Below are 27,969 nucleotides of genomic sequence, written 5' to 3' on the forward strand. Positions count from 1 at the left end.
ATGCTCTATCCATCTGAGCCACCGCAGACACAGAGGATAGTGCGTCTGCAGGGACTTATCCCTTGCATGCTCCCCGTGAGATCCACATTCCCTACATGTCCACACCACTACATTCGCAGTGCGCCTAATAGATGTTTGCCCATCATACTCATTACTCATGGCAGATTAATCTAACAAGTCCCGTACGAGTTCGGGCATAGCATGTGCGTTCGCACAAGAAGGTCAATGGCCGGGAAGCCATATTTTTAACTATATATGACGGTAGTATCTGTTCCCGAAAGAACAGTTACCATGGATGACCATGCAGCTTTGCTAGAAATGAAATGATAATTAAATGACACCCTAGCTGCAAACAGGCGTTGATGTACTTCCTTGGGGACAGTTGAAATAGTTCAAGTCCCGGTCGGGGCACACATTTTCAACATGTCCCCAATGAAGTACATCAATGACTGTTTGCAGCTAGGGTGTCCATTTAATTATCATTTCATTTCTAGCAAAGCTGCATGGTCATCCACGGTAACTGTTCTTTCGGGAACAGATACTACCGTCATATATAGTTAAAAATATGGCTTCCCGGCCATTGACCTTCTTGTGCGAACGCACACGCTATGCCCGAACTCGTACGGGACTTGTTAGATTAATCCGCCACGAGTAATGAGTATGATGGGCAAATATCTATTAGGCGCACTGCGAATGTAGTGGTGTGGACATGTGGGGAATGTGGATCTCACGGGGAGCGTGCAAGGGATAAGTCCCTGCTGACGCACTATCCTCTGTGTCCGCGGTGGCTCAGATGGATAGAGCGTCTGCCATGTGAGCAGGAGATCCCGGGTTCGAGTCCCGGTCGGGGCACAAATTTTCAACATGTCCCCAATGAAGTACATCAATGACTGTTTGCAGCTAGGGTGTCCATTTAATTATCATTTCATTTCTAGCAAAGCTGCATGGTCATCCACGGTAACTGTTCTTTCGGGAACAGATACTACCGTCATATATCGTTAAAAATATGGCTTCCCGGCCATTGACCTTCTTGTGCGAACGCACACGCTATGCCTGAACTCGTACGGGACTTGTTAGATTAATCTGCCACGAGTAATGAGTATGATGGGCAAACATCTATTAGGCGCTCTGCGAATGTAGTGGTGTGGACATGTGGGGAATGTGGATCTCACAGGGAACGTGCAAGGGATAAGTCCCTGCAGACGTACTATCCTCTGTGCCCGCGGTGGCTCAGATGGATAGAGCGTCTGCCATGTAAGCAGAAGATCCCGGGTTCGAGTCCTGGTTGGCGCACACATTTTCAACATGTCCCTAATGAAGTACATCAACGCCTGTTTGCAGCTAGGGTGTCCATTTAATTATCGTTTCATTTCTAGCAAAGCTGCATGGTCATCCATGGTAACTGTTCTTTCGAGAACAGATACTACCGTCATATATAGTTAAAAATATGGCTTCCCGGCCATTGACCTTCTTGTGCGAACGCACACGCTATGCCCGAACTCGTACGGGACTTGTTAGATTAATCTGCCACGAGTAATGAGTATGATGGGCAAACATCTATTAGGCGCACTGCGAATGTAGTGGTGTGGACATGTGGGGAATGTGGATCTCACGGGGAGCGTGCAAGGGATAAGTCCCTGCAGATGCACTATCCTCTGTGCCCGCGGTGGCTCAGATGGATAGAGCGTCTGCCATGTAAGCAGGAGATCCCGGGTTCGAGTCCCGGTCGGGGCACACATTTTCAACATGTCCCCAATGAAGTACATCAACGCCTGTTTGCAGCTAGGGTGTCCATTTAATTATCATTTCATTTCTAGCAAAGCTGCATGGTCATCCATGGTAACTGTTCTTTCGGGAACAGATACTACCGTTATATATACATTGTATACTTTTTTGGAACCAAAACATGGCACCAAAGGAATAAGAAATGTTATCCAGTCATTTGATTGATATAAAACTGAGACTTGTGAAAGGATCATTTAGACTCAACACTTAATGAGTGAAATGAGTCAATGCTAAGACTGAATGTAGAGTGACTGAAATGGTGCAAGTGATGGTGTTAAAAGTAGTTTTGGTTATTAAGTTATAGTTTCAAATTCCTGTAGGTAAAAAAGTTCATACCTAACTGGCAGTTAAAACTGTGGAAAAGTTTGGTTTAACAAGTACTGGATATGGGCAGTATGTATTAAAATGTGCAGATGCAAACTATGTATATGCACTGGGATTCATTAAATTATAAGTATGTCATCCATACTGAATGATGATGTTTAATTATTGAAAAATATGTTATTCTTAATTAGTGAAGGTTGTCCCATAATATGGATGTCATTAGATGCAAAAACTTCAGATTAACAAATGTATGTGACTAAATCCTTGAATGGTGGGCTCCATGTGGTTCCCAAGTCATGCAGCGACCGTAAACCATAAAATTACCAAATATGCAGCAATGTGTCGGAAAATCATGATTTATTTATTTACTTTTGCAAATCAATTTCAACTGATTAACAGCCATCATCAGTGCTTTCAGCCAATATGTGCCCTGAGTAGTAATACTGTCTTAAGCAGAGGTCAAACATAAAGTTTATGTTTGACTTCTGCTTAAGACAGTATTACCACCCATGGCACATATTGGTTGAAAGCACTAATAATGGCTGTTAATCAGTTGAAATAAATTTGCAAAAGTGAATAAATAAAACATGATTTTGTGACTGGCTACTGCACATTTGGTAAATCCTGGAATGTTACAGTTCTTTGGTCATAATCTGTTCTAAAAGTTTGGGCTATTTGAAATTTTTAACTAACAATATCTGACAAACTGATTATATTTGGGGGAATATAATTATGTTACTGAAATCATGGGACATTACTCATCGTAGTGAATGGGATTTTTCCTTTAGATTTAATTTATTAGCTCACAGTGTTATTATGGACGGCTGGTAGTACAAAATTTTATAATTACAGCAACTGTTGACTTACTGCATTTCTAGTGAAACTAATTTTTACAGTACAATCAGAACAATAAATAGCATTACATGAATAATAAAGTTTTGTAAGGAGTTTCTGTTTATGCAAAATTGGCATTTTGTATATTATGTGCTCACTAATTAATATTTGAATAACAGCTTTAGGGAAAAAAATTATATATGCTTTAACTTATAAATTAGGAGTGTAGATAAAGTAGAGTACTGTGGGCAATCCTGCTTTGTCAGAAGATGTACATCTTTCTAATCACATGGGAAATGATACAGTTAAAAGAAAAAGATAGGCCATCTAGACAAGTTTGGTAAAAATGTCTGACAACCTCTTACAACAATCTATGAAAAGAATACATTTACTACTCGCAATGTAGAGGCAGTGTCAAGACACAGACAGACACACTGAAAAGCTTGCAAAACATTTAAACATTTGGACAAAAAAGTCCTTAGCAGAACTCACACACAAATGGGCACTGTCTCTGGCCACTATGGCCCCACTCGTCATCTTATGTTGTGTGAGTGACTTCATGTATTCTAAAAGTGAATATCCAACTGCAGAAAATTTAGTTCTACATATGAAACAAGCCATGAATATTAACAACAGTCAGCAGATGAAGGTACAAATGTTAAAGTACATGGGTTCAGGTATAATAAAATGACTCATGGAAGGACATTTTCTTTCATAGAATAGCAGTATTGTGACTGCAAGAAGCAATGCAAGGAATCTGGGACAGTGGAATATCTGTTATTTTAGGATGACAAAACATTTTAACCAGAACTGCACATGGTCTGTGTGATGTTATGTAATTTCCTGGAGAATCACCAGTCATAGATTTTATTCTTCAGAGTGATCTTATATATAAGGCACTGATTCCAAGAGTTCTGATGATGACTGTTGTGAAATGACATAAAGTGTTTTGAATCAATGGCTTATGTATCAGCAATTGCTGCCCCCCTCCCTCATTTTAGTTATTGTCATGGACACTGTGAGCATTCGCTCATTGCAAACCAACAAAGCTTCAGCTATGCATACCACAATAATTAGTGTACATGTTTATCAAACTATGGGACCCCCACAGACAGACTTAAACCAGACTAGAATTTACAATGCTTGTCAGTGCCCACAAACCTGTATACTGTACTTAAAAAATAGATGAGACTGTAAAACAACATGAATACCAAATTATTAGACAGCTGTGATACAAATGCCATTACAACCCCATAAAGTTGATATGGACCCAAGTAAAAGCATTTGCTCTGGGAAAAAATGGTATGATTAAAATTCCTGGATGGAACAATATGTAAAATAAAGGAAAGGCAATCACTCACCTGTAGTGGACTGATGTGTGGTACATAGATACATGTAACAGAAAACAATATTCTCACTAGCTTTCAAGCTTTCTCGTTTTCTAGTTAAAATGTACACCCAAACACACACTGCTGCAGCCACATTGAGACTGATTATTGAGAGCAGTTGCTTGGGTTGATGGAGGCGAGGAGAAGGTAGGGAAGGGCAACTGAGGCAAGGAGGGAGTAGCAGGATCATAGAAAGCAGACATTGTGATAGATGACTCAGCAGCTACACTAGACGAAAGGAGTTCAGATGGTAGAGCACATAAAGGTAAAGAGAGAAGGATAGGAGGGGTGAAAGGACAAGAAGGTGAAGATGACTAGGGAGTCAGTGAGGGGAGAGAGAAAGGGAGAGGGGTGGGAAAGAGGGGGGTGGGAAGATAATGAGAGAGAAAGAGAGAGAGAGAGAGAGAGAGAGAGAGAGAGAGAGAGAGAGAGAGAGAGAGAGAGCTGTTGGTTGGGGGAGGGGGGGGGGAGAAGAGTGGCTGAAGAAGGCAATAGAGGATCTGGACAAGAAATGAGTGGCATGAACAGAAGAGAGAAGAGAAAAGATGAGATGAGGCAGTATGAAACAGTTTAGTGGATATGCAGTTCCCACTTGCATAGTTCAAAGAAACTTGTAATGGCAGAAAGTATCACAATGACCTGCAGAGTGAAGAAGCTGCTGTTGAAGTCATTTGTGTTGTGGTGCACAGCATCCCCTTCAGCAGTTGGATGATGATCAAGTTTGCAGTTTGCCACAATTTGGTGGTGCCCAATCATGTGATTAGTCAATACGTTACTTGTCATGCTGCATACCTGATGTATAAAATTGCTGCTCTCATACATGGCCCTAACATTTATTGGGTAGGAAATACCTGTGAATGGACTGCTGTAGGAAGTGTTCGGTGTCTGTATAGGACAGGTCTTCCACTGGGTTGACCACAAGGTAATGGCCCATGGGCTGCAAGATTGGGAGCAGGATTGAAATAGCAACAGAAAAGGATATTCTGTAGGCTCGGTGATGGCACAACACAACTTCTGGGTGATGTGGGTTAGGTTTTGGGTAGGATATTCCTTTCCTCGAGACGCAAGAGATAGTCAAAGCCCTGGTGACAAATTTGGTTGAGATATTTAAGGGCTGGATCATATTGGGTGTTGAGAGGAGTACTGGTTGATGTCAGGTTAACAGGAGATGTTTATGGATGGGCTGGATAGAATATTGTTTGTCAATAAAGGCTCTGGTAAGATTATCTATGTATTTTGCCAACACCTGATTTTTACTGCATTTGTTGCTTCGACAGGTGACAAGGTAATAAGGAAGAGACTTTTTGACATGGAATGAGTGTCAGCTGTCAGAGTGAAAGTGCTGTTGATAGTTGGTGCATTTGATGTGAACTGATATATTTATTAAGCCATCTGACTGGTGGAGATCGACATCTAGGAAGGTGGCTCTGAAGTGTTCTGTAGTTCATGAAATGCATATGTTGAGACTGTGAGCATTATTGCCCTCAAATTTGGAACAGTTGTTTCCTGAATAAATGCTCAGATAAACTATTTATAATGCATTAATGTGCACTACTTCTCCATTGCAGCTGTGTGCTGGGATCTGGAAGCTCTGATAAATTTTTGACTATCTGAGCTTGGTGTCTCATTGGTAAAATGTCTGACTGCAAATCCAAAAGGCTTGGAGTTGACCACCAGTCAGTCCTGCGATTTTCATTTATTGCTTATCACTTCTTTCCCCTCTTTTCATATTTGTTGGTGTAAGAAATGCTGAGTTACATTATGGTTCAGAATCGACACTGAATTGTAGGTCCCCTGTAAATGGCTGTATAAGTCAGTTCAAAGGTTGTAAGAAGCCAATTGCATACTGCCTCCAAAAAGACCATACCTGGTAAAACACTGTGGTATTCAAAACAATCTTTGGGTTGATGACTGCTTTGCTTTTTACTAAACATTAGAAAGCACTTTTCTAAAGACAGTTATATCCCAACTAAAAACATACATAGTTTTTTCCTCTTCTCTACTTCTCTCCCATATCGTCTACCTTTCCTCCTCCTCCTCCTCCTCCTTATACCTCCAGCACAGCCACCCAATGCTACACCTGGCAGCCCTATCCTGTCCCCACCATGTCCCTGCATGCTTCCACAGTCTGCACTAGCATCTTCTCCACCTCTACCATACTGTTCCTCTCTCTCCCCACCCCATGCTTCTTCCTTACCCCAGCTTTCCACATTAGCTAGATTCCTGCCTTCATCAGATGCAGTCACAGTTAGATCTTAGTGCCCTGAGACAGAGGCCCTGTGTGTGGGGGTTATTGTTGTGTGAATGTGAATGAATATTCTGCTTCTGAACAAAGACTTGTCCGAAAGCTTTAATATTTCCAGCATTCCTTTTCATTGCACCTGTCTGCAACTAAATGACTTCTCTATGTGGTGAGTAGTGTGGGGACCCAGGGAACTGTGGTCTCTGCATGTGCAGGATGTGAAACTCAGAGTGTGGCCACATGTCTGAGGGCGTCAGTGAGTTTTTGCTTTAATACATTTATTGGCAGGATTTATACAATGAAAAATAGCTTTTCTGTAGTGGTGACCATCTCCACGATGGTGACCAATGGTGGCTGAGTGGCCCACATGGCTGGGTGTTACAAACTTTACCTAATCAGTAGGTGTCAATGTTGCTTGACATGGTCAGGGACTACGTACTCAGTAGAGGTGGCATTTTGCAGGGTGCTGGCTCATAGGTCTGCAGGGCTGCTAATTGCTTGCTGAACTATTTCATCAAGTTGCTCTCATAGTCATCATAGCTTATGCGCCCATCAGTGGCTGACAACTCCAGACGGGATGATGGTAGGCATGCAGAAGTATGTCCTGGCCTCCCAACAAAAGTCAACCAAAAAACCGGTGGCTGCTCACAGGCACATCCAGGGGGCAGCATGAAGGCACATTTCTGAGAAGGTTTGAGTTTGGCAGTTTACATTTCAACCCTTGATTGACCCCCAGTGGATTGTTGGTCAAAGGTGCTCAAGTCTTCATTTCAGGGACAACAAGGATGGCAGCAGTGCAGTTCATGGCAGTGGAGTACATCAAGCTGGCTGGCCCATGTCTTGCAGCTGAAGACATTAGATTAACAATAGTTGGCACATCACACAACAACTTCAACACCGAGTCACTGTAACTTACAAGACTGTCATACCGAGTGATCTTGTGCTTTAGGATTCCTAGTATTTATATTGGTTGGCACATGCCTGTGATGGAACTGTGCCTTGATGATAAGCAAATATGTCCCCTATTTTCTAGGCATTTCAATGCTCTATACCACATCGTGGTGTCCAAACTATTGCTTTCATATCTTCAGCTTGACACTTTATGCAACATCTAGATGTTGTAGGGGCACTCTTGCATGTGGGTAATGGGTCTTACTTCACCATGTGGTGATGTCAGAATAATGTTATAAATAATCATTTTGCTGCGGTCTTGTTCTGCACACTCTGCTTGAATGTTGTTTAGCAGCATTGGCTTTCATTTCTGGTTTACATGCTGAGCGAGACACTGTGTTTGAACTTGTGTTAGCTTGGCTCTGTGCATAGAACAACTTTAAAAACTTTTTAAGTTCACACAGAATTTCAGTCTATGGTGCAACATTCTCCTCCCCATCAGAAAATTTGCCCAGAATTTTTCTCATGTGTGTTCTGAAACAATCTCATAACACATACTCTACACCAAAAATTATACATTGTACAGGTTTTATTATTTGGATGCCTATGACACCTGAATCATAAGGTTCATGTTTTGTGTGTTGATTTTATGATGCCACTTTCTATGTTCAGTTCATTGAGTTCACCTGATTTAATCCTGCCTACTCTTTATTTATTAATACAGATTCACAATTTCATTATGATATACTTCCTGTCTATAAATATATATGTAAGCTTCTCCACAGGTATCTAATATACTAACAACTCAGGGGAATGGACAGTTTTACATTTAAAACAAAGATACAGCACAAAAATTGCTGTTAGGGGTGGGGAATGAGAGGGATAAAAATGGTTCAAATGGCTCTGAGCACTATGGGACTCAACTGCTGTGGTTATCAGTCCCCTAGAACTTAGAACTACTTAAACCTAACTAACCTAAGGACATCACACACATCCATGCCCGAGGCAGGATTCGAACCTGCGACCGTAGCAGTCCCACGGTTCCGGACTGCGCGCCTAGAACCGCGAGACCACCGCGGCCGGCTGAGAGGGATAACAAGGCAGGGTTAGGGGATGGTAAAATGCTACTTGTGGGAGCTTACAGGTTGTTGGTGTGTTGTGGAATAGAGGGCTGTGTAGTGCTGAAATGGGGACAGGGAAGCAGCTAGATGGGTAAGGACAATGACTAACGAATGTTGAGGTAAGGAAAGTTATGGGAACGTAGGATATATGTGCAGGAAGAGTTTCCACCTGCACAAAGCTGGTGTTTGTGGGAAGGATCCAGGTGGCACAGACCATGAAGCAGTCATTGAAATGAAGAATGTTTTGTTGGGCAGTGTGTTCAGGAACTGAGTGGTCCAACTGTTTCTTGGCCATTCATGTAGACAGCTTGTTGGTTGTCATTCCCATATTAAATGCTTCACAGAGATTGCAGCCTAGCTTGTACATCACTTGACTGGTTTCACAGTTGCCTTTGATGAAATAGGTGATTCTTGTGACCGGACTGTTTGTAGGTAATGATGGGAGGATGTGTGGGACAGGTCTTGCAACAATGCCTGTTACAGGTATATGAGCCATGAGGCAAGGGACTGGAAACAGGGGTTGTGTATGGATGGATAGGGTGTTGTGTAGGTTTGGTGGGAGATGGAACACCACTGTGGGAGGTGTGAGAAGGATAATGGGTAGTACATTCCTCATTTCAGGGCACCATGAGAGGTAGTCCAAACCCTGCGTGGTACAGAGTCCTGCGTGGTATGGAGTCACAAGGGGAATGCCACTCTATGGCTGGGCAGTGGAACATTGGGAGGTGCTGGGTGACTGGAGAGATAAGGCATGGGAGATCTGTTTTTGTACAAGGTTGGGAGGGTAATTGTGGTCTGTGAAGACCTCAGTGAGAAACTCGGTATACTTCAAGAACGACCACTCATCAACACAGATGCAATGGCCATGAGTGGCTAGGCTGTATGGAAGGGACTTCTTGGTATGGAATGGGTGATAGCTGTCAAAGTGGAGGTGTTGCTGGTGGTTCATAGGTTTGATATGGACAGAAGTACTGATGTAGCCATCTTTGAGGTTTAGGTCAACATCGAGGAAGGTGGCTTGGTTGGTTGAGCAGGAACATGTGAGTGAATGGGGGAGAAGGTGTTGAGGTCCTTGAGAAATGTGGATAGGGTGTCCTCATCCTCGAGCCAGATCAGGAAGTTGTCACCAATGAACCTAAACCAGGTGAGAGGTTTTATGACACTGGGCATTTAGGAAGGATTCCTCTAGATGACCCATGAATAGGTTGGCATAGGATGGTACCATGTGGGTGTCTATAGACCTAGCCTAAATTTGTTTGTAGATAGGAGAAGTAATTGTGGGTGAGGATATAGTTGTTCATGGTGACTAGGAAGGAGGTTGTAGGTTTGTAATCCATACAGCACTTTGAAAGATATCACATGCATCTGCCTGCTGACCCTTTTGCAGTGACCCCACTCCTGAAATCCATCAGGATCTCCAGTTTCACCTCAAATCCTTAGGTCCATCCTAGAACCTCTTCCTGAAGTCCATCTCTCTCCTCACCCTCACCACACACTGCACACCTACCTTCTACATGCTTCAAAAAGGCCGTATACCTTACCACCCAGGACATTACACTGTGGATGGCTACTGTGCCCCTGCTGCTAGTGCTCCCTGCCGCCGTTGGATAAGCAGCTCCCAGCAGCAAGTCGTATACTCTTAGCTTACTTATTTGTTACATAGTTTAAATCTTAATTTCTTTGCATGTTTTTGGGTACTTGCATTGTTTAATTCATAAATTTTGGGTATATTACAGTATTTGAGAGTTACAGCATCGCGCTTTAGTATCTGAATAGTGTAAATTCGTGTAGTCGTCTGTCTTCTGTTTTTGTTTTGAACGGCCAGTGTCGGTTGGTCACAGCCAGTGTGCTCCCTGCCGCCGTTGGATAAGCAGCTGCCAGCAGCAAGTTGTATACCCATAGCTTACTTGTTACATAGTTTAATTCTTAATTTCTTTGCATGTTTTTGGGTACTTGCATTGTTTAATTCATAAATTTCAGGCGAATTATAGTATTTGAGAGTTGTAGCATCGCACTTTAGTGTTTACTTCGTAGATTCTTACTTAAATTGCGTGTGAGTTTCGTATAGGAGGTGTAATTTTGAGTTTTGAGTCACTGGCAGATTTTAGCGCAGTCGTTAGGCATTTGTACAGGTTAGTTCATACATTCTCTGCATGTTTCCCTTGCGTTATCTAGGCATGGACTTGTGTTTCAGTAATTGTTGTTCAACATCGGTTAGAATGGACAGGGACTGTGATTGCTGTGTTCAGATGAAGGCTGAGTTGGCATCCCTTCGCTCACAGCTGCAAGCGGCGCTGACTTTGGTCATGCAGCTTGAGGCTGTTGCCAATGGGCATCACTGTGGGGAGCCGGACTTGGGTATCACGGGGATGTCAACCTCACCCCGTCTGTCCCCAGATCGGTATGCCGCTGTGGTTGCCCCGGTCGCTGCCCGCAGTGGGGCTGAGCCCTCGCCTGTGATTGATTGGGAGGTCATTCCAAGGCATGGCAGGCAGCAAAAGATGTCCCTGGAAGCTGATCAGAAAGCCTCCCCAGTGCGTCTGACAAACAGGTTTCAGGCACTGACTCTGGCTGAGCCAGATGCAGCTGCCTGCCCTGTTTCAGAGGATGATTCTCAGCCTTCATGGTCCAGGCAATCACAGAGGGTGGGCTTATTGGTAGTTGGGAGCTCCAATGTCAGGCGTGTAATGGGGCCCCTTAGGGACATGGCGGCTAAGGAGGGGAAGAAATCCAGTGCGCACTCCGTGTGCATTCAGGGTGGAGTCATTCCTGATGTGGAAAGGGTCCTTCCGGATGCCATGAAGAGCACAGGGTGCAGCCAGTTGCAGGTGGTGGCACATTTCGGCGCTAATGACACGTGTCACTTTGGATCTGAGGAAATTCTCTCTGGATTCCAGCAGCTATCTGATTTGGTGAAGGCTGCCGGTCTTGCTTATGAGATGAAGGCCGAGCTCACCATCTGCAGCATCGTTGACAGAACCGACTGTGGACCTTTGGTGGAGGTTCTGAATCAGAGGCTCAGACGGTTTTGCGAGCGTGTTGGCTGCAGATTCCTTGACTTGCGCCATAGGGTATTGGGGTTTCAGGTTCCGCTGAATAGGTCAGGAGTTCACTACACTGAGCTGGTGGCTACACGGGTAGCGGAGGCTGTGTGGCGTGGACTGGGTGGTTTTTTAGGTTAGAAGGCCTCGGGAAAGTACGGGGTGGGCTGCAATCTCAAAGGGTGCATGGCAAATACAGGACGTGCTGGATCAAGGAACACGGTCGGAATTGTAGTTGTAAATTGTTGTAGTTGTGCTGGGAAAGTCCCTGAGCTACAAGCGCTAATAGAAAGCACAGAAGCTGAAATCGTTATAGGTACAGAAAGCTGGCTAAAGCCTGAAATAAGTTCTGCAGAAATTTTTATGAAGTCTCAGACGTTGTTCAGGAAAGATAGATTAGGCAGAATTGGTAGTGGAGTGTTTGTCTCTGACAGTAGTGGTTTATCTTGTAGTGAAGTCGAAGTAGATACTCTGTGTGAAATGGTATGGGTGGAGGTTATACTTAACAGCTGAACTAAGTTAATAATTGGCTCCTTCTACCGACCCCCAGACTCCGATGATACAGTTGCTGAACAGTTCAGAGAAAATTTGAGTCTCGTAACAAATAAATACCCCACTCATACGGTTATAGTTGGTGGGGACTTCAACCTTCCCTCAATATGTTGGCAAAAATACTTGTTCAAAACCGGTGATAGGCAGGAAACATCTTCCGAGATTGTCCTAAATGCTTTCTCTGAAAATTATTTCGAGCAGTTAGTCCACGAACCCATGCGAATTGTAAATGGTTGCGAAAACACACTTGACCTCTTAGCCACAAACAATCCAGACCTAATAGAGAGCATCATGACTGATACAGGGATTAGTGATCACAAGGTCGTTGTAGCTAGGCTTCCAAATCCACCAGCAACAAACGCAAAATAATTTTATTTAAAAAAGCAGATAAAGTGTCACTAGAAGCCTTCCTAAGAGACTGTAGTGTCAGCAGACTTGCCAACAGTACGGACACTAATTGAAAGAGGCGGCCAAGATGCACGCGCTAACTCACGAAGGATGGAGTGAGGTCTGAAACAGGATACGTAATGAATGTTATAAAGAAAAGTACGTAGCTCCTTGAATACTTAACTTTTAATACATCCTTGTATACATCGTTCTTCATGAGACATCTGGAGATTGTGGCGATACAAGTGAGAATCTTTAGATACATGCAATGTTACAAATGGCGCCTTGCTAGGTCGTAGCCATGTACTTAGCTGAAGGCTATTCTAACTGTCTCTCGGCAAATGAGAGAAAGGCTTCGTCAGTGTAGTCGCTAGCAAAGTCGTCGTACAACTGGGGCGAGTGCTAGTCAGTCTCTCGAGACCTGCCTTGTGGTGGCGCTCGGTCTGCGATCCTGACAGTGGCGACACGCGGGTCCGACATGTACTAATGGACCGCGGCCGATTTAAGCTACCACCTAGCAAGTGTGGTGTCTGGCGGTGACACCACATTCCTCCCCCGCAAATTGGCAAACGGTCGTGTGAGAAGGCTTCCGCCCGCCGTGGGGAGGACCCCATGTTGACGTATGCGATGGGGTGGAGAGCCTAACAACAGGCGAGGCCGTGCCACCCGCACCCTGCCATTCGGTCCGAGGGGAGCTAGGAAACGCCTTAAAACCTAGTCCAGGGTGCACGTCAACATGCGGTGTATGCGCCCGTAATGAGACAGGAGGGGCCGGAGGGTCGACCTCCATTGCGTCGGGGGATCCGACGCGCGATTACGACATCTGGGCTGGAGCGGGCAAGAGTTCCATGGCGGAGGACAGCTGGTCACGGGAAGCGATCGGCGGCGCGTGACCTAGGGAGGCGCTGGGCGGCTGCAACGACGCGTCCACTGCGGGCGGCGCCAGTGGGAGAACAGGCGGCGGCGGCGGCGGCATGTCACCATGAGGCAATAGGGAAGGGAGCGTCGGTAACACCTGGGGATGAGGCGAGCCAGTAGATGGGTCCCCAGGGCGCCGACCGGACGGCACCGTCGCTGAAAGCAGACGGGGAGCGGCAGAACCCGGGCGACGACAGAGGCACAGCTGATTGACATGCCGACGCACCTCACCAGAGGCCCCCAAAACCAAATACATCGCGCGGCCGAGGCAGCGAAGAATGCGCCCTGCGAGCCAACGCCGTGAACCTCGATAGTTGCGATAAAATACAACGTCGCCAGGAGCAAAAACAGGAGTCTGCCGCAGCACAGGAACCTGACGCGGCGGATGCATCAAAGACATCAAGGTTCGATGAGGACGACCGTGGAGCAACTCAGCTGGCGAGCGACCATCGCGGGGCTGAGAGCGATACGAAGACAAAAAGAGCAACAATGCGTCCTCCCGAGAATGTGACTCTTTCAACTTCAACATCTGTGACTTGAAAGTCCGGACCAACCGTTCAGCGGCACCGTTTGACTGAGGCGAAAACGGCGTGGATGTCAGATGTTGAATACCATTGGCCTTGCAGAATGACTGAAATTCTGCGGACTTGAATTGTGGGCCATTGTCGGAAACAATAGTCTGCGGAAGACCTTCAATGCAAAAAATAGCAGATAACGCTTGGATGGTGGCAGATGACGTCGTGGAAGACATCTGGACAACAAAAGGAAAATTACTGAAAGAATCGACCACAACCAACCATCGAGCATTCCAGAATGGACCAGCAAAATCTATGTGCAAGCGTTGCCAAGGGGAAGTGGCTTTCGGCCATGCAAAGAATTTCCGCGGCGGTTTGGATTGTTGTTCGGCACACGCCATGCAAGAAGAGCACATATTCGTAATCGCAGCATCGATTCCAAACCAAGTACAGTGCTGACGAGCAAGTTGTTTCGTGTGCACTATACCCCAATGTCCTTGGTGAAGGAGCCGTAAGACAGAGGACTGTAACGAACGTGGGACCACTACTCTGGACTGATCATTATCAGAACGCAACAACAAAACACCACGTCGTACAAAAAGTCTCTCCTTGTGAGCAAAAAATCGGCGAACCAGTGGATCCTCGATCCGCGACTTTGACAAGGGCCATTGTGTAGCAACAAAACGCAAAACAGTAGCAAGGACAGGGTCAGAAGCTGTGGCTGTAGCTACACGACGAAAATCAATCGGAAACGATTCGACCACGTCATCTGTTTCCGAATCAATGAACATGCAAGCAAGTTCGGAAGAATCGAATGCTCGATCCTCAGCAACAGGCAAAATTACTAAGGGTGAGGCCCAGAGAGAAGCCTGCACACGTTCAATTACACCTTGTGAGTCTAAATCGTTTAATGTTCGTGCGACCTCATCACACAATGCGTGGGGAACATTGCACGCTCTGAAAAATTTCGGTTGCGCGTTCACTTTCAGTTCCAAATGTGCTTCATAGTTCTTAGCGCAACCAAGGCCCGGTGCAAAAATGTCTGCAAATTCTTCACATAGACGAGAAACACTGGCTGAAGGCACAGTCTGATTCACTGATAGGACCTGATTGACTATAGACATGTTAAACAATTGAAATAAATCGAAACCAAACAAGTTTACTGCAGAAGAAGAATGAAGGACGTAAAAAGACACAAGTTTTGTTTGTCCCTTGTATGTGGCAAGAAGAGTGCACTGTCCTAATACAGGGATAGCTTGTCCGGAATAACTATTTAACTTAACATTTGCGGCACGCAATGGAGGTTTGCCCAGTTGTTTGTACATGTTGTGATTGATCAATGAAACTGCAGCTCCGGTATCGAGCTGGAATGGTATCACTTTGCCTTCAAAGTCCAAGTCTACAAAAAGTTTATTGTCCTGCTGACGACAAGAGCGACTTGCACGTGCAATTTGAACTGATACAGGTACAGAAGCACTTGTGACTTGACGGGATTTCCGGCGACGTTGACGCACACTTTTTGTGGGACGAACACAGTCACTGTTTGAGATAGTGGCACTGGACGGGGTGGAATGAACTACATGAATGTCCATGGGTGAAGGTTCACGAGCCTGATTGTCCTTGGTTCTATTCCGGCGCGAAGCAAAGGGCCTGGAATGGTTGTGATTGTCTGATCTGAGCTTTTTCTGGCAAACACTTTGAACATGTCCTTTCTTATGACAGTAAAAGCAAATAGCTTGGCGTGACGGGAAATTGTCACGCGAATGTCTAGTTGCACACCGCGGGCATGATTTCACTGCATTTGCTTGCCTACGCGGCACATGTGTGTGAGAGCTAGGCCGCAGCTGCGCGGACGTGCGCGAGGGCTGTTTAGCAGTCCGTGCAGCACGCCCAGCAGGCCGGTTAATGTGACACACGGCTGGCGAAGTTTCAAATGATTCCTGAGCAAAGTCAAGTGTGTCTTGCCTATCCAATATGTCTATCACTTGTGGAAGGGAGGGATTAACTAGTTTCAGAATCTGTTCCCATATGCGAACATCAGAAACGTTCTGTGCTATTGCATCACGCACCATAGTATCTGAATAAGGGAGTCCACAGTCACATTCAAATGCACAATCCCTAGTAAGTCCTTTCAAAGTTGCAACCCACTCCCGATTAGTCTGACCGGCCGTACGTTTTGTACGAAAGAACATATACCTTTTCGCAACGACATTTACTGTGTCTTTGAAATAGGCATCTAACGCTGACAAAATTTCTTCGTAGGACAGAGTCGCTACGTTGCGTTGGGGAAACAATTTCACTATCACACGGTAGGTGGACACACCTACACACGAAAGCAAAAACGGCTGCCGCTCATTACCTTGAATTCTCTAGGCGGCGAGATGAAATCCAAATTGTTGGGACCATTCCGTCCAGCTTTCGTCGTCGGGACGAAAAGCACGGAACGGCGGTGCAACTGCGGGTTGTGGCTGCGGTAGCGATGAAGCGGCGGCTGCCGCATCGTTGTGCAGCGCACGTTGACCCTGGACGAGCTGTCCAAGGGCATCCAATAACACCTGTGTCTGCTGATTCTGCAAGCGATAAAATTTGGACAGTACATCTGGCGAAGCTATGACAAGTAAATGTAAGCAAGTAGAAAGAACAAGACCCTTTTTACTCTCGTCACCAATGTTGTAGTGTCGGCAGACTTGCCAACACTACGCACACTAATTGAAAGAGGCGGCCAAGATGCATGCGCTAACTAACGAAGGATGGAGTGAGGTCTGAAACAGGATACGTAATGAATGTTATAAAGAAAAGTACGTAGCTCCTTGAATACTTAACTTTTAATACATCCTTGTATATATTGTTCTTCATGAGACATCTGGAGATTGTGGCGATACAAGTGAGACTCTTTAGATACATGCAATGTTACAAATGGCGCCTTGCTAGGTCGTAGCCATGTACTTAGCTGAAGGCTATTCTAACTGTCTCTCGGCAAATGAGAGAAAGGCTTCGTCAGTGTAGTCGCTAGCAAAGTCGTCGTACAACTGGGGCGAGTGCTAGTCAGTCTCTCGAGACCTGCCTTGTGGTGGCGCTCGGTCAGCGATCCTGACAGTGGCGACACGCGGGTCCGACATGTACTAATGGACCGCGGCCGATTTAAGCTACCACCTAGCAAGTGTGGTGTCTGGCGGTGACACCACAGAGACAATCTCCATTCCTTCCGAACTGACTATGCAAATGTAGACGAGAAGTGGCTCAAATTCAAAGATATAGTAGCAACAGCAATTGAGAGATTCATACCTCATAAATTGGTAAGAGATGCAACTGATCCCCCATGGTACACAAAACAGATCCGAACTCTGTTGCAGAGGCAACGGAAAAAGCATGCGAAGTTCAGAAGAACGCGAAATCCCGAAGATTGGCTAAAGTTTACAGACGCCTATTTAAATATCTCTGCTTGTGAGATGTCTGCTTGTATGTGTATATGTGTGGATGGATATGTGTGTGTGTGTGAGTGTATACCCGTCCTTTTTTCCCCCTAAGGTAAGTCTTTCCACTCCCGGGATTGGAATGACTCCTTACCCTCTCACGTAAAACCCACATTCTTTCGTCTTTCCCTCTCCTTCCCTCTTTCCTGATGAGGCAACAGTTTGTTGCGAAAGCTTGAATTCTGTGTGTATGTTTGTGTTTGTTTGTGTGTCTGTTGACCTGCCAGCACTTTCATTTGGTAAGTCACATCATCTTTGTTTTTAGATATATTTTTCCTACGTGGAATGTTTCCCTCTATATATATATATATATATATATATATATATATATATATATATATATATATATATATATATATATATATGTGTGTGTGTGTGTGTGTGTGTGTGTGTGTGTGTGTGTGTTTTGTCTATTCCCAATGACAGCCTTGATGGCTGAAAGCTTTCTTTATGGCAGTGTTTTAGTTGTGCCTGTCTGTGACTCAGAATTTTCACTATATGGTGAGTAGAAACTATCCTTTTCATAATGCTGAGATTATGAAACCCTATTTTTCTAAGATGCTTTCTGATGGGGAAATGCTGACTTTACTTAAGGACGTGAAATGTGCACTGTTTAAAATGGTATTAGTTACAATTACAAAATCTCCAGCAATTTTCAGCATTGTAAGGAATTTATCGTGTTAATATCAATGAATTTTGTGGAAGAGAAACATAATTGTATGAGGAGGATGAAATATCTTCTAAGTAGCTTATTAGATTTAAATATTGTGAAAATTGCAAATCGTGATGACACTGAATGTCAGTTTTTGGCAGTTTTATCAATAAAACTGTGAAAACACTGTTATATATAAAAATCATACACTCCTGGAAATGGAAAAAAGAACACATTGACACCGGTGTGTCAGACCCACCATACTTGCTCCGGACACTGCGAGAGGGCTGTACAAGCAATGATCATACGCAAGGCACAGCGGACACACCAGGAACTGCGGTGTTGGCCGTCGAATGGCGCTAGCTGCGCAGCATTTGTGCACTGCCGCCGTCAGTGTCAGCCAGTTTGCCGTGGCATACGGAGCTCCATCGCAGTCTTTAACACTGGTAGCATGCCGCGACAGCGTGGACGTGAACCGTATGTGCAGTTGACGGACTTTGAGCGAGGGCGTATAGTGGGCATGCGGGAGGCCGGGTGGACGTACCGCCGAATTGCTCAACACGTGGGGCGTGAGGTCTCCACAGTACATCGATGTTGTCGCCAGTGGTCGGCGGAAGGTGCACGTACCCGTCGACCTGGGACCAGACCGCAGCGATGCACGGATGCACGCCAAGACCGTAGGATCCTACGCAGTGCCGTAGGGGACCGCACTGCCACTTCCCAGCAAATTAGGGACACTGTTGCTCCTGGGGTATCAGCGAGGACCATTCGCAACCGTCTCCATGAAGCTGGGCTATGGTCCCACACACCGTTAGGCCATCTTCCGCTCACGCCCCAACATCGTGCAGCCCGCCTCCAGTGGTGTCGCGACAGGCGTGAATGGAGGGACGAATGGAGACGTGTCGTCTTCAGCGATGAGAGTCGCTTCTGCCTTGGTGCCAATAATGGTCGTATGCGTGTTTGGCGCCGTGCAGGTGAGCGCCACAATCAGGACTGCATACGACCGAGGCACACAGGGCCAACACCCGGCATCATGGTGTGGGGAGCGATCTCCTACACTGGCCGTACACCACTGGTGATCGTCGAGGGGACACTGAATAGTGCACAGTACATCCAAACCGTCATCGAACCCATCGTTCTACCATTCCTAGACCGGCAAGGGAACTTGCTGTTCCAACAGGACAATGCACGTCCGCATGTATCCCGTGCCACCCAATGTGCTCTAGAAGGTATAAGTCAACTACCCTGGCCAGCAAGATCTCCGGATCTGTCCCCCATTGAGCATGTTTGGGACTGGATGAAGCGTCGTCTCACACGGTCTGCACGTCCAGCACGAACGCTGGTCCAACTGAGGCGCCAGGTGGAAATGGCATGGCAAGCCATTCCACAGGACTACATCCAGCATCTCTACGATTGTCTTCATGGGAGAATAGCAGCCTGCATTGCTGCGAAAGGTGGATATACACTGTACTAGTGCCAACATTGTGCATGCTCTGTTGCCTGTGTCTATGTGCCAGTGGTTCTGTCAGTGTGATCATGTGATGTATCTGACCCCAGGAATGTGTCAATAAAGTTTCCCCTTCCTGGGACAATGCATTCACGGTGTTCTTATTTCAATTTCCAGGAGTGTATATATACTCATTTGTGTGAGGGAAAGATTCCATGTGGGAGAAATATATATGTGTTAAACTGCTTCTTGGCAGTGTTGTGTCTTTTATTATTGTATCATTGAGGCTATCCACCAACGCTCATCACAGCCTGGCTACGGTCATTCTTCTGTCTAGTGCATTTAACCAATTGTATACACTCTCTAGGCTGTGGTTTATGCCTGAATGATGTTTTTCATGTCTGCACTAATTCCATAATTAGCTATCATGCATTTGAGTCTGTCCAGGGAGTATGCATCAATAACAGAATGGCTTATGTGATCATTCATGATCAGTTGTAAATCCAGGTTCAACTCCTAGTCCGGCACAAATTTTCATGTCACTATCATCTACCTAAAATAAATGATGTCAAGAAATTCACAGTCAGGAAATTAATTTCAAAGGGTTTCAGTCTTGTTTTTATGATTGTCAGTTGCCAAATACCTCATCTATATGGTGAGAGTTCACCTTTCCTTCCACTATTTGTATTTTATGTTGGCCTTTCCAGTACTTAATTTTTTTCGCATTTTCTATGATCCATTATTGCAGTTAGTTACAGCTATCAAATGTCAAAGTTTATTCTCTTAGAATAATTTACAGTTAACGGCCGCATAAATATAGTTGAAGAAAAGAATCTTTCCATTCTGAGATTCTTTGTTATCATTATATAGAAGGAAACTTCTTTCACAAAGAGGATTGCTTTCAGTAATATAATTTGTCTGACTTTTGAGTTACATTTATACATGAAGGATCTTTAAAAATTAAATCCAAAAGGATACATAAGGCTTTAAAAACATACTGTTGTATTGTCTTACAGGTACACCCTGCATTTTCTGCCACACAACCAACTTTCATATTGATGTTAATTATGAATAATTTCTCCAGGTGTCCAGTATGTTACAATTTAAATTCCTTAAAATATTCTGAAAGTGATTAGTATTGAGGAAGTTAAGGGGAACTTGTCCTCATATTGTCAGCTTCAAGTAACCAACAACTAAGTGCTACTGAGACTAATTATATGGAATAAAAGCATAATTTTCTACTAAAATGCAGTAGAGTACCAGGGGATGAAAGTGTATTTTTTATTTATTTTTTTTTATTTTTATTATTAAGTATGACTATGGTTTTCTCTGCATATAGCTAGAGTTTCTCTAAATTTGGATTTTTGGTGTAATGTACCCACTTCTAAGATTAAAAGGCTTAAGCTTAGTCTCTTTCTCAGCAACAGTCATCTTGCAATGTTAATCTTGCAGCACTGCAGAGTATATTGTCAAATTCTTCAATCTGTTTCGTATTTATGTAATAAATGAAGTGGTAAATGAACTTTCATTACATAACTGTTTTCTAATTTGTTCTTATCAAAGTTGTTAATATATTTTAATGATTGTTATGATGTGGATATTTTTGTGAGTATCTGATTCAGCAACTTAAATGAAACCTTACTGATATATCATGCAAGCTATATTTTCCATCTCACAATCTCTTACTAAGTTCCTCAGTTGCCAGCACTGTGCATAAAGAATCTTCCAACCATTAAAAATCCAGAAATTAATTTGTGAATTTCCATTAACTGAATGCCCTCTGTCTGGAAGAAATGAATTTCTGATCATATTTTTGAAAAAATAAGAGGCAAAAGAGAAGTCCCTACTTCACAATTCCTAAGGAAAGCAGTTTTAGTAAAGTTGACAGAAACTGAAACACAAATGGTACACCTACTAGGCAATTGTAAACTTATTTCCATTGAAAGCTAAAAGGAAATATTGAATAGTAAGTGAGAAATTAGCAGATAAAGAAGGGAGAATGATGTGGTCTAAGCCCCTAACATATCAAACATATCAAAATAAAAGCGGAAGTAACATTGAGCATAAAATTTTAGTTAAAATGAGTTTAAAAGATACTGATAAGATAAAGGTAATCAGTGGAGTGGAAATGATAACACTAGAGGTAACAGAAAATATTATGAATAGAGAAAAATCACAATATCACCTAAATATGATCACAAAAGGAAAATGAAATAAAGTTTTCGAAAGGAACTGACAAGTGGAAGGCCTCAGGGCCACCAATCATTTGTCCACAACCTGAAATGAGAGACTATAAGATATTTTGCCTCAATACACATCCACTTTCTACAAAACCACCGCTAAAATTCATGGTGCGTAATTGACTCAAGTCTTCGGGATCGATAGATAATTGAAAACTCTGCATTTTTCATCATCATACGTGGGTATCACAAATGCATATTTTCCTAGAAACTGAGTAATTTATGTTATGACTGCTGTATACATGTCCATAACATACACTCAGTTCAATGGATGTGCCGCTGGTGTAGCGACCAAGGTACCTGGGTGGGAAGTAGAGAATCTGTGAATGGTTCCAAGTTCATTTGCAGTGCTTTTTTGTTTATTTTATTTATTTAGTTAGTTCCTTTAAATTGGTAGAAATTGGAAGGTTAATGAGATAATCAGTAAAGAATAATAACAAAGCAGGCAAATAAATTTCTCAAATAACGTGGATTAATAAATAATTGAAATTTTAAGTGTGGTTACCTTACAGTGATTTTTTCATTCACTCTGTTACGTATCATCACTTTCCTTCAGCAACTCTTTGAATGGCACTTGTCATACAAACATTCGAAGCAGATATGCTCATAACACCAAGAACATCTAGCGGATGCAGTGTTCACACTACTACATCATTCCTTCTGAAGATTTGTTGGATACTGGACTTCGTGTACATTTAAAAATGCTTCAGAGTGTATACAACCCGGGACAACCGGGAGATCCGGGAAAAACATGGGAGTTTTTTCATCTGGGAGAAAACCGTGGAAAACCTGGAAACTTTTTACAATTCTGGGAATTTTTCATTGTTTTAGTTTTCAGTTAAATTTTTGTAACTTTACTGCTAAGAACCAATACTCTATCAAAGGATATTACTGTATCTCACTACTGCAGGATAATACTGCAGCAATAAAACATGAACAAGATGGGGGGGGGGAACAAAAATAGAACTTACGTTGCAAACGAAATGTGCCATGTAGAACAACAAAACACAGTATTCATACAAGCATCTGACAATAGCAAAATGTGTCAAAGGCATTAGGAAGACTATGCAATGCTGCATAACAACAAATTGCCTCTGATCAGCATAACGTTACAACTGCTTACATTAGATTCGTTTGAGCAGTTACGAGCAATCTCATGCACATGCGCAGTTGAGTTGCATGAGCAGTACTTTCTCCTGCATGTGGCTATGGAAGTGTGCCAGTTAGGTGAATTAGCAATAGCAGCAAGCAGCCAGATGCTACGTGGCAAAATTTTACTGGCATGCCTAAGCTGCCAGACTCATGCTTGCTGATCTAGGGGCCAGACGGTAATTCCAGGGCGCAGGGTATGGGGGCGGGGGCGGGGGGGACGCTAAATTCATTTTCATATTGTTTGTTTCCCCCCACACCCCATGAACCATGGACCTCGCCGTTGGTGGGGAGGCTTGCGTGCCTCAGCGATACAGATGGCCGTACCGCAGGTGCAACCACAACGGAGGGGTATCTGTTGAGAGGCCAGACAACCATGTGGTTCCTGAGTAGGGCAGCAGCCTTTTCAGTAGTTGCAGGGGCAACAGTCTGGATGATTGACTGATCTGGCCTTGTAACACTAACCAAAATGGCCTTGCTGTGCTGGTACTGTGAACGGCTGAAAGCAAGGGGAAACTACAGCCGTAATTTTTCCCAAGGGCATGCACCTTTACTGTATGGTTAAATGATGATATTCCAGAGGTAAAAGAGTCCCCCATTTGGATCTCTGGGCGGGGACTATTCAGGAGGACGTCATTATCAGGAGAAAGAAAACTGGCATTCAACGGATCGGAGCATGGAGTGTCAGATCCCTTAATCGGGCATGTAGGCTAGAAAATTTGAAAAGGGAAATGGATAGGTTAAAGTTAGATATAGTGGGAATTAGTGAAGTTCGGTGGCAGGAGGAACAAGACTTTTGGTCAGGTGAATACAGGGTTATAAATACAAAATCAAATAGGGGTAATGCAGGGGTTGGTTTAATAATGAATAAAAAATTAGAAACGTGGGTAAGCTACTACAAACAGCATACTGAACACATTATTGTTGTTAATATAGACACTAAGCCCACGCCTACTACAGTAGTACAGGTTTATATGCCAACTAGCTCTGCAGATGATGAAGAAATAGATGAAATGTGTGATGAGATAAAAGAAATTATTCAGGTAGTGAAGGGAGAGGAAAATTTAATAGTCATGGGTGACTGGAATTTGAGAGTAGGAAAAGGGAGAGAAGGAAACATAGTAGGTGAATTTGGATTTGGAGTAAGAAATGAAAGAGGAAGCCACCTGGTAGAATTTTGCACAGAGCATAAATTAATCATAGCTAACACTTGGTTCAAGAATCATGAAAGAAGGTTGTATACATGGAAGAACCCTGGAGATACTAAAAGGTATCAGATAGATTATGTAATGGTAAGACAGAGATTTAGGAACCAGGTTTTAAATTGTAAGACGTTTCCAGGGGCAGATGTGGACTCTGACCACAATCTATTGGTTATGAACTCTAGATTAAAACTGAAGAAACTGCAAAAAGGTGGGAATTTAAGGAGGTGGGACCTTGATAACTGACTAAACGAGAGGTTGTAGAGAGTTTCAGGGAGAGCATAAGGGAACAATTGACAGGAATGGGGGAAAGAAATACAGTAGAAGAAGAATGGGTAGCTCTGAGGGATGAAGTAGTGAAGGCAGCAGACTATCAAGTAGGTAAAAAGATGAGGGCTAGTAGAAATCCTTGGGAAACAGAAGAGATATTCAATTTAATTGATGAAAGGAGAAAATATAAAAATGAAGTAAATGAAGCAGGCAAAAAGGAATACAAACATCTCAAAAATGAGATTGACAGGAAGTGCAAAACTGCTAAGCAGGGGTGGCTAGAGGACAAATGTAAGGATGTAGAGGCTTATCTCACTAGGGGTAAGATAGATATTGCCTACAGGAAAATTAAAGAGACCTTTGGAGAAAAGAGAACCACTTGTATGAATATCAAGAGCTCAGACGGAAACCCAGTTCTAAGCAAAGAAGGGAAAGCCGAAAGGTGGAAGGAATATATAGATGGTCTATACAAGGGCAATGTATTTGAGGGCAATATTATGGAAAGGGAAGAGGATGTAGATGAGGATGAAATGGGAGATACGATACTGCGTGAAGAGTTTGACAGAGCACTGAAAGACCTAAGTCAAAACAAGGCCCCGGGAGTAAGCAACATCCCATTACAACTACTGAAGGCCTTGGGAGAGCCAGTCCTGACAAAACTCTACCATCTGGTGAGCAAGACGTATGAGACTGGTGAAATACCCTCAGACTTCTAGAAGAATATAATAATTGCAATCCCAAGAAAGCAGGTGTTGACAGGTGTGAAAATTACCAAACTATAAGTTTAATAAATCACAGCTGCAAAATACTAACGCGAATTCTTTACAGATGAATGGATAAACTGGTAGAAGCTGACCTCGCGGAAGATCAGTTTGGATTCTGTAGAAATATTGGAACACGTGATGCAATACTGACCTTACGCCTTATCTTAGAAGAAAGATTAAGGAAATGCAAACCTACGTTTCTAGCATTTGTGGACTTAGAGAAAGCTTTTGACAATGTTGACTGGAATACTCTCTTTCAAATTCTAAAGGTGGCAGGGTAAAATGCAGGGAGTGAAAGGCTATTTACAATTTGTACAGAAACCAGATGGCAGTTATAAGAGTCGAGGGGCATGAAAGGGAAGCAGCGGTTGGGAAGGGAGTGAGACAGGGTTGTAGCCTCTCCCCGATGTTATTCAATCTGTATATTGAGCAAGCAGTAAAGGAAACAAAAGAAAAGTTCGGAGTAGCTATTAAAATCCATGGAGAAGAAATTAAAACTTTGAGGATCACCAATGACATTGTAATTCTGTCAGAGACAGCAAAGGACTTGGAAGAGCAGTTGAACGGAATGGACAGTGTCTTGAAAGGAGGATATAAGATGAACATCAACAAAAGCAAAATGAGGGTAATGGAATGTAGTCGAATTAAGTCGGGTGATGCTGAGGGAATTAGATTAGGAAATGAGACACTTAAATTAGTAGATGAGTTTCGCTATTTGTAGAGCAAAATAACTGATGATTGTCAGAGTAGAGAGGATATAAAATGTATACACCGCAATGGCAAGGAAAGTGTTTCTGAAGAAGAGAAATCTTTTGGGATCGAATATAGATTTAAGTGTCAGGAAGTCGTTTCTGAAAGTATTTGTATGGAGTGTAGCCATGTATGGAAGTGAAACATGGACAATAAATAGTTTGGACAGGAAGAGAATAGAAGCTTTCGAAATGTGGTGCTATAGAAGGATGCTGAAGATTAGATGGGTAGATCACATAACTGATGAGGAGGTATTGAATAGAATAGGGGAGAAGAGGAGTTTGTGGCACAACTTGACAAGAAGAAGAAGGACCAGTTGGTAGAACACATTCTTAGGCATCAAGAGATCACAAATTTAGCATTGGAGGGCAGCGTGGAGGGTAACAATCGTAGAGGGAGACCAAGAGATGAATACACTAAGCAGATTCAGAAGGATGTAGGCTGCAGTAAGTACTAGGAGATGAAGAATCTTGCACAGGATAGAGTAGCATGGAGAGCTGCATCAAACCAGTCTCAGGACTGAAGACCAGAACAACACCATTCTTTGTTTCACAAAGCACCTAGCTCCCAGTGTACCTTGGTCTATCGATTATTAATATGATTTTGGAATGTACCCCTGTTGGTTTCTGAACATCTTCTAAGTTGATTTCTGAATGAATAAGTTGATTTTTGAATGTGTGCATAGTGTACATGATGTCTCTGCCAGAGGAATCCCCATTGCATCTAGAAATAAACTTTCCTGCTGACAGAAGGGGACGGGGCTATACGAGCTGAGCGGAAAAAGCAGAACGGGTGACTGCCAATCGTTGTTTATGTAGTTGTCTGGGCTTGCGAATCATCAGCTTTGTTATAATTACTAGCGAAATCCATAAATTCAGACTACCAGAGTGGAAATAAACAACTAACAGGAAAACACATAAGAAACATTACATAGCCTAATATCTTCTTGGCACATACAAGAAAATGAAGTTTTGACAGAAAACCTTTGTCCAGATCGGTAAACTAGTAAGGGCAAGTTGTCCAATCCCCAGCTAGCAGCCGCTGAAGTTCTATTCTCGGAGTAGTGTGGAAAATGCATTGCATGAACATGTAATAACACCTAACCTGCGAATAAACATGGGATAACTTAACTGGTGATTGTGGTAGGGTTAGTGAAGTTAGCTGGAGAATAAGTTTTGACACTGGCAGGAAGAGTCACAGAATTAATGATGACAACATTGTTTGTTAGAACAAGGAAGAAGAAGAAGAAGAAGAAGAAACGAGTGGGGGGGAGGACATTTCACAAATTATGGAAGAATATGACGATTCCAAATTTCTATAAAAATGTTGTACTACTACTTTTTGATCTCATGTTTCAGAAACTAGGGAGTATGAATGTAATGTGAAACTATTTCCTAACCTAAAACTTTTTGCTTGTAGTAGGCTAATAGTCATTTGATATTGGTACTTCAGGAATTCTGTTCGTCGTTTTATAAAAATGACCATTTCTGCCAAAACAGTCTCGTTTATTGGGTGTGTGTGAAACTGTAGCAAGAATAGAGAGAAAACTGATAGGACTTAAGGACTGAAGAAATGTATACTTTCTTGCTTGTCTCTTGTCTTCACTGGTTTTATGTATCCTATATTTAATTTTATGTCACCCAAAACAGCAAGTTATTAGATAATAGGCAATAAAGAGTGTAAATTTTATGAAGACTTCTTGTTCTCCCAGTTACAAACAATGCCATCCAGTATTAATTGTGAGGGTTTTTTTTGTAAAAAAAAAAGAAAAGGATGGTCAGGATGTAAAACTGGCTCACTGGGAGCATGAGAGTCGCAACAGGACATTTTAATTTCCAATCTCCTGAATATAGTTTGATGGCATCCATTACGAAATATTACCCATTTGAATTCCACAGAGTGAAATACAGTGACGCGCGATAGAAGAATGCTGTATGAATAGGCATGGCACTGCACTTTGACACACTTAAGATGAAATAACATGTCTTACATTTCCTCGAACACATGTGTTCTACGTATCAGAC

The 27,969-nt window shown here is 43.3% G+C and overlaps 1 protein-coding gene and 1 non-coding gene across 2 annotated transcripts in view; both read left to right on the forward strand.

Moving 5' to 3' along the window:
- Positions 1–27,969, forward strand: part of LOC126204133 (RIMS-binding protein 2-like) — a 1,140,279-nt gene that overhangs the window by 957,724 nt on the left and 154,586 nt on the right. The window lies entirely within an intron of this gene.
- Positions 1,660–1,734, forward strand: Trnat-ugu (transfer RNA threonine (anticodon UGU)). Its single transcript has one exon. It is a non-coding gene; the product is annotated as a tRNA-Thr (tRNA).

The sequence above is a fragment of the Schistocerca nitens genome, chromosome 9 (genome assembly GCF_023898315.1).
Source record: "Schistocerca nitens isolate TAMUIC-IGC-003100 chromosome 9, iqSchNite1.1, whole genome shotgun sequence".
NCBI classification, from domain to species: domain Eukaryota; kingdom Metazoa; phylum Arthropoda; class Insecta; order Orthoptera; family Acrididae; genus Schistocerca; species Schistocerca nitens.